This window comes from Anopheles funestus, chromosome 2RL, assembly GCF_943734845.2.
Source record: "Anopheles funestus chromosome 2RL, idAnoFuneDA-416_04, whole genome shotgun sequence".
Taxonomy (NCBI): domain Eukaryota; kingdom Metazoa; phylum Arthropoda; class Insecta; order Diptera; family Culicidae; genus Anopheles; species Anopheles funestus.
In genome coordinates this window covers 70,106,689-70,122,695 of record NC_064598.1, presented here as the reverse complement: position 1 = coordinate 70,122,695, position 16,007 = coordinate 70,106,689, and the positions used below count along the sequence as shown (strand labels likewise).

Sequence of the window (16,007 nt, the reverse complement as noted above, 5' to 3'; positions counted from 1 at the left end):
GACATTTATGAAAGATTCAATCTTTGAGGGCTCAGGACATTGTTTGAGAGAATATTTGCTCTCAAGTCAGATGCAGCCGCAGACAACTCCACCGTGGTACTTGATTTTAGCTTATCGCACTAATTTGCAAACTTGTTTTGTACAACCTCACCTTACTTTATAACCACGATGGATTGTACCCTTACCAACCCTTACCTTACCAAGAACAAGAACCGCAGCAATAGGGGATGGTGAGGAAAAAAGTGGTAGACCGGTAAGAGACACAGGACGTTAGAATCGAATTTGGTATAGAAAATAGTGGAAATGTAGATGAAGATCCATAAGAAAGAGTTCAGTTAAAGAACACTGTGTTCTAGAGTTAATTGACAGTACAAATCATACTCTTCACATTCTTATCTGGCCTGCCCACGGTTGAGCACGTCGCGTAGACATTGGCCTGGTCGCCAATCCGTTTCCAGGAAACTCGGTTCAGGGCTGTATTCCTTTATCCACGGCTGCATCCGATCTCCGACAGGTTTGACTCCACCTGATCCAGCCAACGAACTCACTGTGCTCCTCCTCGCCTCGTGCCGAACGGGTCGCTGACGAGCACCTTCCTGGTGGGGCGTGAGTCCGGCATCCTCATCACGTGCCCCAACCATCGCATCCTTCCGGCTTTGACCACACACCGCCAAAGATAGTCCTTAGCACCCGCCGTTCGAAAATAGCGAGTGCATTGGCATCCTCCGTTAGCAGAGTCCAGGACTCGTACCCGTAGAGGACTACCGGACGTATCACTGTGCGATATATCGTGCATTTCGTGTGTTGCTGGAGCCTTCTGGATCGCAGGAGTTTGTGGAGCCCGTAGTAGGCACGATTTCCCTGAACAATGCGCCTTCGGATTTCGCTGCTCATGTTGTCGGACGCAGCTACCACCTCGAGAACGTCGACGTCAACAGATACCCTTCTTCCGAGTCGGGCTCTATCACGGTCAGCCTCCGGCAAGCAGGTACTTTGTCTTCGTCGCATTGATCTTCAAACCAATTCTGTCGCCCTCGCGTTTCAGTCGGGCGTACGCGTCGCACACCGCCGCAGATGTCCGTCCGATGATGTCGATGTCATCCGCGAAGCCGAGAAATTGGAGAGAACGGGTGTAAATCGTGCCCCGGATGTCGAAGCCCGCGGTTCACATGACACCTTCCAGAGCGATGTTAAACAGCAAACAGGAGAGTCCGTCCCCTTGCCTCAGACCCCCGGTGAGATTCGAACGATTCCGACAGCATGTTCGATACACTCACCTTGCACTGCACCACATCCATCGTGGCCTTGAACAGCCGTACCAGCTTCCCAGGGAATCTGTACTGCTGCATGGTGTTCCATAGTTCGGTCCGATCTATGGTATCGTTGGCCGCCTTAAAGTCAATGAACAGGTGGTGCGTGGGGATTTGATGCTCTCGGCACTTCTGGAGGATCTGCCGTAGAGTAAAGATTTGGTCGGCGGTCGACTTGTCTCCAACAACTCCCGCTTGGTAGCTTCAAGTCATACTAGAATAGGTTTAAGTTAGCTAAATACACTAGGCTTTCAACCAATGTGGTAAATAATCTTGTTGATAAATTAAATTGTTATAATTATTTTGTTATTAGTTTTTAAAGAGTAAAACAAATACAAATAATTAATTATATATTTCATTACTTTTTCTAATCATTTAATCAATTTTTTCAGCCATTTACTGTCTCTACTTCTTCAAATAAACGTTTATCCCTCTTAAAGATGTACCATTCTTTATTTCCACGTCATATGTCCAATCGCACAATCCCTACAAAGTACACGCAACACATGCTTCCGCTAAAGTCCTTTCACTGCTGGTCATTATCACACATGCTCAACACATGATCGCTCAACATGGCTGCGCTTGTTGAGGTTTTTATTTTCCCACCCAGCAAATGTGTGCTAATGTTATACACACCAAACCCCGGGAAGACTTAAAGGACTGGCTTGTGCGGAAATAAAGGACGGTTTTTTGTTGTTGTTGTTGTGCCGTTAACTGCATCTTTAACCATTTCGGTGAGCGATTCAATGGTTTCTGTCCAGCATATGAAATATTAATGTCCATCATATCGGAGATGCTTTTGGATCACGTTTCATGTCCTTGGACAGTGCGGACCCAACCAGTCCGTAAGCCGCTCGAAGGTGGGTATTAGATTCTCATTTTGGGAGCTAGTTACATTTTTAATAGGAAAATAATGGCCTCGGTAATGTGCGGCTGTGAGAACACACCGCCCTATATACACACTCACAGGCACACACTATGATGCTCGTGTCCTGCTTAATGTCGGTAATGTGTCAGTGAGTGCGTGCACACCGTATCGACACCATGCCAACTGGACTGGGGCTGTCGAACCGCAACTTTATGGTGTATGGCGTCATGTTGTGTCGTAAAAAATCGCTCACACGCTGCAACGCCGTGCCGCTAAAAGGTGTACTGCCCTTCTCCATGGTCCCATTCTAAGTCAGGACATTCGGAGCAATGGGGCGGATCGTGGGAGATGATTTCTGGCGGGGAAAATTATCCGGAGGCAGAGCGGAAAATAGAATTACAAGTGCTATTGCACGTGCTGCAAACTGTCACTCTGTTCGGTGTAATCGTAGGCAGTCACGAGCTTTTGTGTGCCTTGGGCAGGTGTACAAAGGGCCAAAGTGATGTGACAAGCGAAAATATGTTGTTAATTATAATGTTCAGAAAAGGAAACAAACAAAAATTTCCGAAAAATACAAAAACAGGACAAAGCCATTGTTTCTAAAGATCAATGTTTTCGGAAACATGCGTACACAGGAAACGGAGCTCAAATCGTTGGAGGTCATATACTAATGGGCAATGAGTTTTCCACGAGGCAGCCCACAGAAAGAGAAACGATTTATGATGGGATTGATTCCACGAACAGTGTGTCTCGTGCATTTTCGGGTATCGTTTTCATCCTGTTAGGTCAGTATCGATGTGATATTTTTATGGCTTTTATATAAGTGGGAAAGAAACTGAAGCGAAGGGAAGGCAACGGTTCAACGAGTACGAGAATCTCGCGGACCAGAAATCTCTGACATAGGGGAAGGACGGATGGTGCAGGTTGCAAGCGAACCTAGGGGAAATTTATGGCCGCACGTTTGATTGCAGCCAATTCAATAATTGCTCACCGTTAATGGCGGAACATGCGTCCATGTAGCCAATTTTGGAATGGCAAACTGCGTAAGTGTTTTGTTGCCGTCGATTTTATGTTTTGTTTTGTTCAACGATTTTTTGTTTTCGGGAAGGTTTCCGGATGAAGTGCAATGGAAGTGGATCGAACGCAATGAGGGAATAAAATTGAGAATAAGTGGAACTGTCCATAATAATGGTAGTGATGGCGTGAAAAAGTGGAAAAGCGTGCTGGTTTGTTGCGACCGGGGGTCACGCCCCTCCCAAACCTCCACACCCGTCCCACACTGGTGACGAGTCGGTTTGAAGCTTTGATGAGCAACAGCAATCAGCACCAGTACAGTTTTAGAGTGGAGCGGTCGGTAAAAGAATCAAAATAGCAAAAATGAAGCTGGCACTGTAGGACTGGTGGAAAAATGAAAATAACTTCAACTAGCCGAAAGCAAAGTTTAGTCGCTTGTTGCGGCAAACGTCACTTCCGCCGACAGCGAAAATCGATTAGGCATCGTTCCCCCGGGGGCTGGATGGTCGGATGAAACTTGAGGCCTCACGATTGCTGTGTGGAAGAAAATAAACAAAAATAGAAAGTTTCACTAGGACCAGAGCATTCGTAAAGTTTTCGCCCCAATTCCTTAGAGGCATTTTGGGACAGTTTTTGCTTGACGATAAGTTCAACAGAAATAGGCTTCAATTTTTCTCTCTCCAAACTCTGACGTCTACATACGGAACGCATGGTGGGCGGTTTGTTTTTTGTTGTTCAAAAGTGTCCAGCGAGGAACATTGGGTACAATTTCCAGAAGTAGAAACACACCAAAATGACTAATACTAATGATAAAGCAAATGTGTGCGTTTTTACTTTATGTGATGAAACTACTAACTACAGTTTATAAGAATTATTTACGCTTTTAGAAAAAGTGATTGGCACGGAAAAGTTGTAAACTTTTTTTTTGCCTTTGAATGATGTATTGATACGCATGAAAAAGACCATATCTGAACACATTTTAATAATTACAAATTAAACATCTTATTAACCGGAGGAAATGTAATCTATACAATTAGAATTTGTGTAGAGAATAGGACAATGGTGTGGAGGTAATACAGTACGTTTAATTCAATTTTACAAACTACTCAATTTGCCATTCGAATTATACTACACCTTACAGAGCCGTCAAACCTTCTTCCATATGTATTTGTTATTATCTGAAATATCAGAAACATACAATTAATCAAGTTTTATGCACATACTTTGCTAAAGTTTGACGACTGTTTCAACTTTGCAGTCAACATAGTAGTACTCAATAACATGCAACATGCAGAATTGAAATGAATTTATCTGGAAAAAGTCAAAGTCTTAGTCAGACAAGCAATTACAGAACATTGTTCTAATTCGCAAGACAATCATTGATCATTGACAAGATCATATTTTGAAGCAGAGATCACTTATGTTTTGACACCTAAGTTGTGCTTAGGACTCCATTCGTAAGTTTGAGAAAGGTACTGGAGTCTATTGATAGACTTTGACAGAAGCCATTTTTGATTGTGGTAGTAAATCACTAAAGTTGTTTCTTGTTTTAATCACAACAAATCTTGCATCTGCGGTCTGTAAAGTGAAGTGTAAAGTGAAGTCCATGAGTGACTATCCTGCTACAGGTAAATACAGTCAAAGAAAGCCAGGTCCTGTTAAGACCTCTTGAAGTTATAGTGCCTTACAAGAAAGAAAAAGAAGATATCCAGGTAAATTGTAACATAATTCCAGATTTGAAATTGATTTTCATTTAATATGATAATGATCTTAATATGTTTATTATTTTTATAATATTATTAAAACTTGTAAACATTGAAATTATAAAAATGGCTCTTGTCTACTGTTGATCGACTCAGCTAGATGTAGATTTATAATAACATTCACAGCTAATCTCAATAAATCCATAAATGTATCAGTATATTGTCGAATGTAATAGAAATAAAATATCAAATAGGACTATAGTTTGGAGTACTAGACACCAATTATCAGGAATATAATTTATATGTTAATGACAGAAAGTAGATAAAGGTGTTTAAATTATCAATTAAAATACGATAAATGTTTACCTCCCATTACGTTGATTACTCCATTTACAGCATCGTTTAAAGAACCGTACCAGTAACATCGTGCAAATGACCGGATGGAATAGAGCAATAGAATCCGAATGACATATAGTTTAATTTCAAATAGTAAACGCGATTGCTTCCTCAAAAGTGTTTTACCATCAAAACCAGTTCCGATGGTTGGTGAAAGCCATGTTCAAAACCCTTCTGCCCGAACAACCAAACGATAGTACTAACCCTGTTAAATTGCCAAACGAGGCCGTAAAATCGGCCTACCAACCGTTTCAAGCTTTCGGCTACCGGTCGTACTACTATTCCTAAACAGATAAACCGTACGGATGGTGGCAACATTTTTATGAACCATTTCCAATCCATGCCACATTTTCACACATTATGTGTATTTGACGACAAACACAAACAAGCGCGTTGGGTTTTATTTTCTTATTTTATTTGAGCATCTACTCGGTGGATGGTAGATCGGGCAGATCTTTGGCTCACAAATTCGATACCCCTGTTTCGTCTGTCTGGTGCTCCTTAAATGGTGTTCGGTGATGGTATTGCAAGTATTTTTCAAACCATATTCCTCTCACAAAACCATCGAGCTTGGCCGGGTGGGCCACAATGCGCTAAAGTGAGCGATCATGTATGGGGAAAAAAGATCGGTTTTTGGATGAGATTTGTAAGTGTACCCTCTATTTTCATCGTCCCATTTACGCTTGAACGCCTCCTGTTCCATACCCGAAACACTCCTTTTGTACACGTTTATCTTATCGGAAAACGAGAGATAAAATTAAAATTGCTATAAAAACGGTGAACCGACAGCTGCTGAGATGCGGAAAAACGAGGAAAATCTCGACCGTGAACCATCCGGTACGGGGCTGGTTTCGTTGAGTCCCATCCCATTAAACGACCCACGCCGGTGACGAATTGGGTAAAGTCAAGGGCGTGAAAATAACTGGTTCATTTTCCACCGTCATCCACTCCACCCGGTTGGTTAAGGGTTTTTTTGTCCAACACTCGGAAGCTAGTGCGGGTTTGGTTTCATGTTGCTGTTGTGTGTTTTCTCTTGGCTACTGAATGAGCCATATCTGGCGGTTGGACGGGGAAAAAACATCTTCTAGGCAGTGTGAAAAAGGAGCGTCACCATCGTCATTTTGATGGGCCCAGCACAGCCGAAACCGGAGGTGAGGTGAAAATGGTTCGAGAGGTTGAGATGTTGTTCGTCTTTTTTATTGCTCAATCCGGTTTTTTTTCACCCAACAAGATGCGAAGGACTTGTCTCAAGCAACAAACAAACACGGAGGTGGAGCGGCAGGAAAACAAAATAAGGCAGGGGTACAAAAATAGAGAAAGAAAACCAGAAAAAAGCCCCAAACAACAACGACTGAGACGATGAGAAAGGAACCGAAGTAAAAGATTGGTGGAAATAACAATAAAATAAACTGCCAACTGGGACACGGGGTTTTTGGGGTGAAGGTTGATGGTAAGGAATTTGTGTACCGTCGCGTTACACGCGGTACAGGCGTAAAGAAGGTTCTCCATCAATGGCAAAGGCGCTTGGAAATGGGGTTCAAGCAGTAGTAGAAAAATAAAACCAAAATGGAAGGTGTTTTCCACTTTCCCCGGATGCCACGCAATAAAACGGCCGTAGGGAGGTCTTTTGTTCATGAATGCATTTTTTTGTTGTTGTTTTGTATTTACAAATACCAAAGGATGTACTTTGAACGGTCGCTAGTTAACAGCCGTTGAAGGGCACGGGTCCAGGTAATTTAAGTCCCTTCGAACGACGATGAAAGGTATCCCGATGTCTAATGATTTCCTGATACCACGGTCGTCAAGATTGAAGGACGGAAGCTAAAGCATGTAATTATATCGATTCCCAGTTCTGCTTCACCGAATTGTCATTTATTGATTTAGATTGATTCATCAGGGTAATTAAAGAAATCTGTTTGCTCACAAAGTTGCCAACCGGAAATGAAGTATATTGATTTTCTACTTAATAACGTTTTTTTTTTTAATACGAATTCTTAAAGACGTTTATATAATGTTCAATAAATTAATTTTTATAACTCTCCAAATATTTTGCAGTAGAAAATATTAAATAGACATTCTTTAATATATTGAAACATACACACGGAGCATTGCACTGTCTATAAAGTTTAGCACTCTGGTGCTTCGGGGAGTGTATTACCGCTTTGGGCCGACCGGGAATCGTACGGGTTTCATGGAAAACTTTCTATTTAAAAAGCATAAAATTTAATTAGTTCCGTATTTTTCCTTCCCTCATGCCTTCCTTCCATACCTTCGTAGCATGGATACAGAGCGGCTTGGCGCTTATTCGCACAAATATACACCTACCGGGAGAACGAAAACAAATCCTTGCAATCGAGATTTTCCATATACATAATTCTGGGGGAGTGCTTCTGTACGGTTAGATCTTCCCTTGGAAGCATTTTTGGAATGCACCCCACAAGCGTGCGCCGCTTAGCTCAGGCTCATTGTGTGCCAGTATTTCCCGGGTAGGTTTGACCAGGGAATGTCCCGTCCCGCTTCAATGGGGGGTAACTTGGGGGGCAACGCAGCGAAACGTAGGGAAATGAACATATTTTTAATGTCTTTAGTAGCAACAAGGGAACCAACAAGCGGTCCGAATGAGGTTGAAGAAAAACAGCAATCAAGAAAGGCATCCCTGACTGAAGCATCCGGCATCCGTCGCAAACGGGAGTGTTTTTGCACAGGAAGGTTTTGAGGTGTATTAGAGGGGAAAAGAAAAATAAAACCCAAACACCATGCGAAAGTGTACATCGAAGCGATTTTGTGCTTTGTCCACCCGCATCCAGGGATGTGAGGTTGAGAAACAAAAAAGAGAAAAAAAAACTTTCTCAAATCGCTTCCGTCCGCTTCCGTCTTAATGGTCACCAGACTTGATGCGGTGGTCCTTTTTCCTGGAGTTTGGATCAAGTGGTGGTGTTGTAAAAAAAAAAAACACACACACACACACCCAAGTGGGAGAAGCACAGCTTGGTGAAACGAATGAGGGTAGCCTCTGTGGTTGGAAGTGGTTGGAAGTCCTCCATAAAAATGTCATTCATCAATTCCCATTAATGTACATAGCATTACTGCGCTTGGCCGTGGTTGGTCTCTTTCGCTTTTATTAAGTTTTTTTAATAGTGGATAAACTTTTGCCTCCATCCTTACCGGCCAGCCGCTGGGTAGCGATGGTGGTGTAGGGTACGAGTCTAATTCCCGTCCGGGGAAAATGGATGGTTGTTTCGAGATTAAAAGTCACCCCGAGATCCGGGTAGTACGGATGATCCTTTCCCGGTGCTGGCAGGGCCCCCGGGGAAGCTTGACGCTCTCAATGAAGTTTAAGTGAGCGAAAAGATCAAGCGGGATTTAGAGAGTTAAGGATAAAGATGTACAACCGGGAAGGAAAAATAGTAGAAAAATAAGCTATTGATGAACAAAAGCTTTGGAGAGTAGAAGAATTGAGGAGGTTGGAAGGAATGCTTGGTTTTAAAATTTCAATATTTTTTTAAACCACTTTTGCTATAATACCTGTAAACATCAAGAGTTGTTAATCGAGGCTTTGAGAAGCTAACGTTCTTTATGTAAAATTTTATTTTCTTTCATTTGTTAATAATAATTTAATTAACCTCAAAAGATGAAATTTTAATTGTTTAACTATTTTTTTTAATTTTCTATTTGTTTATCCCAAAGAGCCCCAAGGAGTTTACATATTACTCAAGAGTTGTTTTTTTCAATTTTTTACACAAAAAAAAACTCCTCACATGGTAAGTGTTTTTTCATCATCATCGCTACTTATCGTCAACATTTACCCAAGAGCGTTAAACACCGCAAATGGTTGTCGTGCCACTGTAACAATAGTGGTGTAGGTGTAGAAAAGCAAACAAAACCCCTCGATAGGAGGGTGTATGAACAATTCCCCAACCTAGCAGGAGACAATGTGGAGACATTTTGCTTACGTCTGCCGATACATATATTTTTAATTCCCATTTCTCAGCGGTGAAAATAATGCGATTATTATGAGCCATTATTTCACTCCACCAGCACGTCTGGGGAACGATTTATTTTCAAGGTACTGATACTGAGTGTACGTACGTACATGTAGGTAATGCTTCCGCTGGTAATGGTTTGGAAGTCAACATATTGCCTGTGCCGGTGGGATGAGAGAGATGTTCATCCTGTTCGTGAAATTTTCGGCGAAAAGAAGTGATCATTTGTGAGTTATTGTCTGTTTAACACCAATAGGTAAGTGTGAAAGGTGATTATGTGCTTCAATAAAATGGAATAGACATTTTAGTATTTAATAAAAATTAGTACCAAATTATATTTCCGAGTGCTGAGAATATATTATCTTAAATCGAATATTCTTTTAGATGCAGCTATACTTTTACCTCAGTCATCAATCATTTCGCCTAGTTAATCAATGTTTAAACAAAAGTTAATGAGATGGAAATTAAATATTCCTGATGCAATGAAATGTCGGTAAAAAATAAAAAAAATAAAACACTAATAAAAAAAACAAAACCGTTAATCCATCACCAAATACAAACACGGGACAACACCTAGGGACGCCTTTCCCTACCCTGCGCCATATCCCGAGGGAAAGATTTTCCACCCGGAAGTTTGGTGGTGCACCTTTTGCAGAAAAGCACAGACTTGTGTTCACATACTACACCATACACACATACCCACGCAGGGCAGGTTTATGGTTCCGATGAGCATTCCTTGTCCGCGGGGGCATTACAAACCCTTCAAAAGAATAGCCCTGCCCGGTCAAAAAGTGCAACGGACGCGCTCGCTCGTTGTAATTGTGGTGAGTGGACCAAATGAGAGCATACAAAGCAGAAGAAAATCGTAAAATCCTAGTCAACTGCACACCGTAACCGAGGTGGGTGGCGCTGGACGGTGAGGGGCTTTGTAAAAGCAGAAGTTAAAAGAGTTTTTACGATTTATTTTCTTTGGGGAATATCCGGTACCGGTAACAAAGCGCCACTCACTGCTGGAAGGAAGGAACAGGCGCATGTTGCTGCCGTCCATGCCAAAGGTGGCATAGTGGCACCGAATTACGGGTAGTTAAGCATGTGGTTGAAGGTTGAGGTATTACTTTGTGTCATTTGCGAAGAGAAAAGAATTTTCTCGAGCACGCTTTAAGACAATGTTGAAGTTGAAGTCTGTGTACATATCGTTTAATTAGAAACGGGATATGAAGTGGAATGAATCGTAAACAAATTAAAAATAAAAAAAACACACACAATTAAAGTATGGAGGGTATAGCAGAGAAAATAAAAAAATTAAAAATTAAGTAAATATATAATCAAATCGATCATAATTGGTCTTTGGAAAATGAAATAATAAAACAAAATAAGGAATTGTTTTAAGGTCCATATAAACAATTCAAGAAAAAGCGCCTTTTCCAAATAAATTTTTTTATTTGGGCTGTCCATTTTCATAGAAAGCAACAATGTCCAATGACATATTCAACATAAAATAATGAGTTATTATTTTACTCACGAAGTACAGTGTTGTGAATACAAATTGAAGGAAGTGATACGAATAAAGTTTACTTAAGAAGACAGCAATAAAAATACGTGAAAATTTGTATACAAATATTAAAATGTACTCTGCTTGCAGTAAGTGATGGCAATGAAACATTTATTAAAATTGATCGTTAAAGAAAAAATTGGAAAACTGCATTTCGATTTTGTTCAGATTTTTCAACATTCGATTCAAACGCTGATCCAATGATCGAGCTTTTGATTGCTTACCGCCTATTTTCTAATAAGTGAGCTAGGATGCTGCGATGAGAGTGAAACATTAAGCTCACCATGTATGTTGATGATGAGAAGATTTTCTCACACAGAGTAACTCACCATTTTCATCGGTGAGGATTAGTGGCGTTTCGGCAGATTCCGGTCTTTGTTTGTGTACCTGGTGAGTAGCGATGAGTGAAGGATACTCATTTATGCTTTTGAGGAACATTTTTTACAACGCTTTTCCGGTTCGTGTAAGCATTTCCAACATGCGAACACGAAAACCGACCAAATGCTCGGATTGAGTGACGCGAGTATTTCAACGCACCGGTTTTCCCGGACACTGGATTCGGCTTTTCCTTCGGCTCGAATGTAATCGGCTGCCATTGCCGAGTGCTAGGTTTGTTCGGTTGTTCGTACTGCATTCTCGTATACGAGGGGGAAGGATCCAGTTTCAACGTGTCGCTCGTTCCGGGCGGATGTGTTTCGTGCGTCCGTGTGGTAGTCGTGTACGTTGCGTTTTCACGTTCTGCGTTCGATCGGGGTTCGATGTTTGCGATGGGTTGCCCTAGGTAGTGGGTTAGTGCAACGTAGTGAGTAAAGGTTAGTTTGCATTGCAACTGGTTTGATCTCCCGGAGCCTTCGGGGCAGCATTGTATAATTTGTGCATATTTTCCCGTAGCCCTTCGATTATGTAGTTCTGTAAGTGTGTATGTGTGTGCGAGAAGAAAAATCGAAACAGACCGCGTGTGAGATAAACATAAATACACGCGCAAAACAAACACACACACACGTGTGTATACAGCATCAGCACTCACACACGGTACAAAGTGACGAATGGCCTCGCATACAGCACATAAAGATGATTAATTATTCATAGTAGAGATTTGTGCGCTATCCCATCCCATCCACCCTCTATGCGGAGTGGCACGCGCGGGATGCTTTTTCTCGTTTGCCCGGGGGCCATCTGGCCGGATCCGTTTTGGGGCGAGCAGATGGTGAAACAGTTCAGATTGACAATGAGTAAACGCGACCGGTCGTGAGATAATAGACAGATTGCTGTCATTTCGCTTTGTCTGTGGATTGTTCGGGGCGGGAGTGGAGCCTATGAGATTGACATCTGATAGAGTCATCTGCAGAGTTTCGGTAACAAAGCCGGGCCGTGTCTTTTGCATAGCAATGCGAACAAAGTAGTAGAGCAAAAGTGAGAGTTTATTAGTGCCAGTGTGACGAGAAAGCAATCTTGCTTAATGTGCGCGTTGTGAGGTTTTTGTTGTGCATAAATGTCTTATTCTATAAAATGTCAAAAAATGAAAATTTAACGCACTTCAATGAACCGTTTATCGTCACATCATTTGCCGTAATGGTAGGGTTCTGATTACTATCGATCGGCAGGGGGGGCCGTGAACAACAAAAACCACAGCGTGTCTAAACCTCCTCGCAAGGGTGCAGACAAACCCGAAGCCTTGAAGCGATTGTGAAAGTGAATAATTAATGCAATAATGAAAACCTAATCCGATTAAAGATGTTTCAAACAAAAGGCGCAAAGAAACGATCATTGGCGCCGCCGCTTCTGACGTTGCCGTGTGAAAAAGCGTGTTACGGCTAAAAAGCTAAGACGCAAAGCGTGATGCCTAACTTTAGGCGCTGGAAGCAGTGTGAAAAATAGGGCGAGGAAATAAACACAAGCTCTCGAACACGGGCCGCTATGCTATGAGCTGCCACAAAGGCAAGTGATAACCGATACCGACAGGCAGGAAATATCGATACGACTGCTGCTGTTAGCTGACGATGTGGCGTCAATTATCGCGATGATGGTTTCTGTGCAATCGAGCCGGGCTGGTTGTAAGACGGGAAAGCGATATCAAGCAAACACGACAGGCGATGATGGTGATGATGATGATGAGATGAGCTATCTGGTGTTACAATCGGCAAGGATTATTAATTTGCTCATCAGTCTTGACGAAGGATTGACGATCTGTTGATATCTTGAGCGTAGAAGGACACGTCTTGGTTTTGGAGGTTTGTTCTAGTGGTAAACGGTAGTTGGTATGGATTTGTGTACTGAAGGTATTATGCGACTTTTATCAGGGGCATCTTCTATCAAGGTTTCTATCGATTTAAACATGATTAAAACTACACGCTCGTCAGGCACAGATGAAAAACTTCATCTCCACCACGTGTTAAAGGTGTCAGAAAAACAAAAAAATCGCCGGCTCAAATCATTACTCTTAGCTCATCATCCGTAAGCTTAACGGCCGGTTTCGGGGAGATGACCGGTACATTCCAAGCAAATGGTACGTCTGCGGTGCAAACAGTGACTCCACATTGCTACCTCCGCATGCACCGGAAATTGGCCGTGATTTATGAGGTCAGTGAACATGATTCAGTGCAGCTTGGGAGCAAAGTTATTGCACTTCACTCGAGGTGCACCGTACCGTGACGTCGTTCGTTAGTGTCGTTCCGAGTGCTCGGGCTAGCCTTTATTGGAGTGAGTGTAGCACTGCTAGCACTGGAAAGCAACCATCCCATATATACTCACCGTCGGCTTTGGAATGTGCAACAGCAACATTTTTGGCAACATTTTCCAGCAAAATCTCAGCTGATCCGTCCGTTCCCGGGGTCAGCTGTCGGTATTGACCTGTGCTGTGCCGGTGGGTGAGTGGCTGGTTGGAATGTGACGGGTGAAAAAAAATTATGCTTTCCCACAATGAAGCAAACGTACGAGGAAGCGACCTGACCTGGCATGCCATGAGGAGAGCCAAACCGTGTTCCGGTGTGGTACGCTTGGAGGAAAGCAGTTAATCGGATATCCGCTGAGTTAAGGGCGGCCGACACGCAGCGAGGTAAGTGTTGTTTAATGGGCTGTGGGCGTTTAATTTCCTCTTTTGTTCGATTCGATGCTCATGCCTCCGGTTGGAAGCGGACCGGAGTACGTGCGGGTGGCGAATGTTAAATTGGATTCATTTCCGAGCTTAATTTTGTGAGAAATCGTCATACATTTTCGGGCCAAAAACCAAAAAAAGGGGTCGGATAGGGATCGAAATTAGCTGCGAGTTGAAAGCTGTGGCGTTTTTGGGCACGTTCTTGGTCAAGATTACACAGTGATAACATTGAAGACACACGGTAATCGGTTTATCGTTGATCTGATGCTGTCTCTTGCAATTGCGACAAAGCAATCGGAGTTTTAATTGGCTTGTAAAAGGATAAACGATAAAAACAGTAATGAAGCTTAAAAAATAATTTTAATTAAATTAAAGACACATCAAAAAAGAAAAAAAAATAATAAGTTACTATACTGGTAAAAATATTTAAAACTTGTTGTTGAAATTCAGTTAAAAGAGTACCACACTAGCTTCATATATGAAATTCGTGGAAGACTTGAAACATTATCAAATTAAATAATAATAGTATTCGTTGAAAATCCAACTTTGCTTAATTCGATTTGAAACTATTGCCGTTTGAAATAATTTCCCAAAGCTCTTAAAAATTTTAAAACAGTAAAGTATCACTCCTAAACACCATTCAACGCCTTTTCCCCCGTACTACATCACGCGGCATACGCCATCCAGCTTCAAATACAAAATCGGCCCCAAAAACACCGTTACATCCTTAATGCGCCTAAGCTCTTTACGCTCCAAAAGCCATTATCGGCTAAAAAGACATCTTTGTCGACAACTGCGCACAATTGAGCACCGGAAGGGAGCAACCGATAGCGTTCACTTCCGTCGCACGATCGGTGGAAGCAGCGGCATGAAAACAATCCTAAAAGGATGTGTAATACCCTATCACGGCATCCGTCAACCGGTCGTTGCTGATGGTTCCATCACGGCCGGGGCCATCCCGTCTCGGATGTGTTTTGATGGTTGCTTTTCTCTTCCGTTTTTTTCTCTTTCTTTTATTGTCCTCACGATATTTTGATCTGAGCGTGTCGAAATGGAAGTGATTCCAACCAAACCGCTAAAGCCGATACAGAATCTGTCGGTTGTAAAGCTTCTGGCCGTATCGTGATCCATCGTTGATTCTTGTTTTCGGTTTCTGTTTCACTGCCGCAAAGGGCGCATCTACACGCGCACGCGGTAACATTTTTCTATCTTCGTTATCTGCTGTTATTTTCTCATCTTGCCGAGAAGATCTTCTTAACAACATTACTCGTGCTTTTAACAGGGCAGCTTTGTTTCAGCCGAAACCGTAGGCTTAGCGTAAATTGTATCAGCAGACCTGGGAACGGTGAAGCTGATAAGCGGTGGGAAAATGCTCGAAGATGAAAAGCCTTCAAATACGGGGGGCCTTTTTTTGGCTGGAAAGGGTAAATTTGTGTGGCATAATTTTCGCCCAGGCACACATCTACAAGCGGCACACACACACACACACACTCAGGACGACTTATGGTTCTTGGGGACTATGGATCTTTCCAAAGACGGCAGACGTGTGTATGCAACCTCTTGGGAATCTATCGCACAGGATCATTTTTCCTATTCACCCTCAGCCGGTCCAACGAATGGGTTGGAAAAGACCGGGAAAGCTGGGAAAGGTTTTATCATCGACCTTTTGCAGGAGCAGATGTGGCACTCCTGTACGCTTGATCCTTTATTCAGAGGTAGTGTTTTTTTGTTGGGTTTTTGTTCCATGCAGGCTACCTCGCATCCTGACACCGGCGTTTCCGGCGAGGCGAATGTTATTGCGCTTGGCGTTTCCGTTTCATTTGGCCAGCCGTGAGGCCAGCGAACGGCAGACAGCATCATTATTTTCATCACCATCATCATAACGCTCATCATCGTAGCTGTGTGGTGTGCGGTGGTGGAAAAGTGGTTTGGTTGATGGTGATCTTTTTTCCTCCTTCCGTTACCAGCAACGCCATTTCGGACCGTCGCACTAAAAGATAATAAACACAAATATGATAAGCGTTTAACGAAGTTACACTCACCCAGTGGTGTCGGCGAAGGAACGATAGCAGCAGGGAGGAAATTGA

The 16,007-nt window shown here is 42.5% G+C and overlaps 1 protein-coding gene across 3 annotated transcripts in view; it reads left to right on the top strand.

Annotated features, from left to right (window-relative positions):
- Nucleotides 1-11,270: 11,270 nt before the first annotated feature.
- LOC125766345 (lachesin) overlaps nucleotides 11,271-16,007 on the top strand; it is a 94,311-nt gene continuing 89,574 nt past the window's right edge. Inside the window, exon 1 of one of the 3 annotated variants that reach the window (XM_049432209.1) lies at nucleotides 11,271-11,638. The gene's annotated coding sequence lies outside the window, so the exon portion shown is untranslated. Of the gene's footprint in view, nucleotides 11,639-11,667; nucleotides 13,882-16,007 lie in introns of those variants that run through there. The other 2 variants (XM_049432206.1, XM_049432208.1) reach the window with 2 other exon arrangements.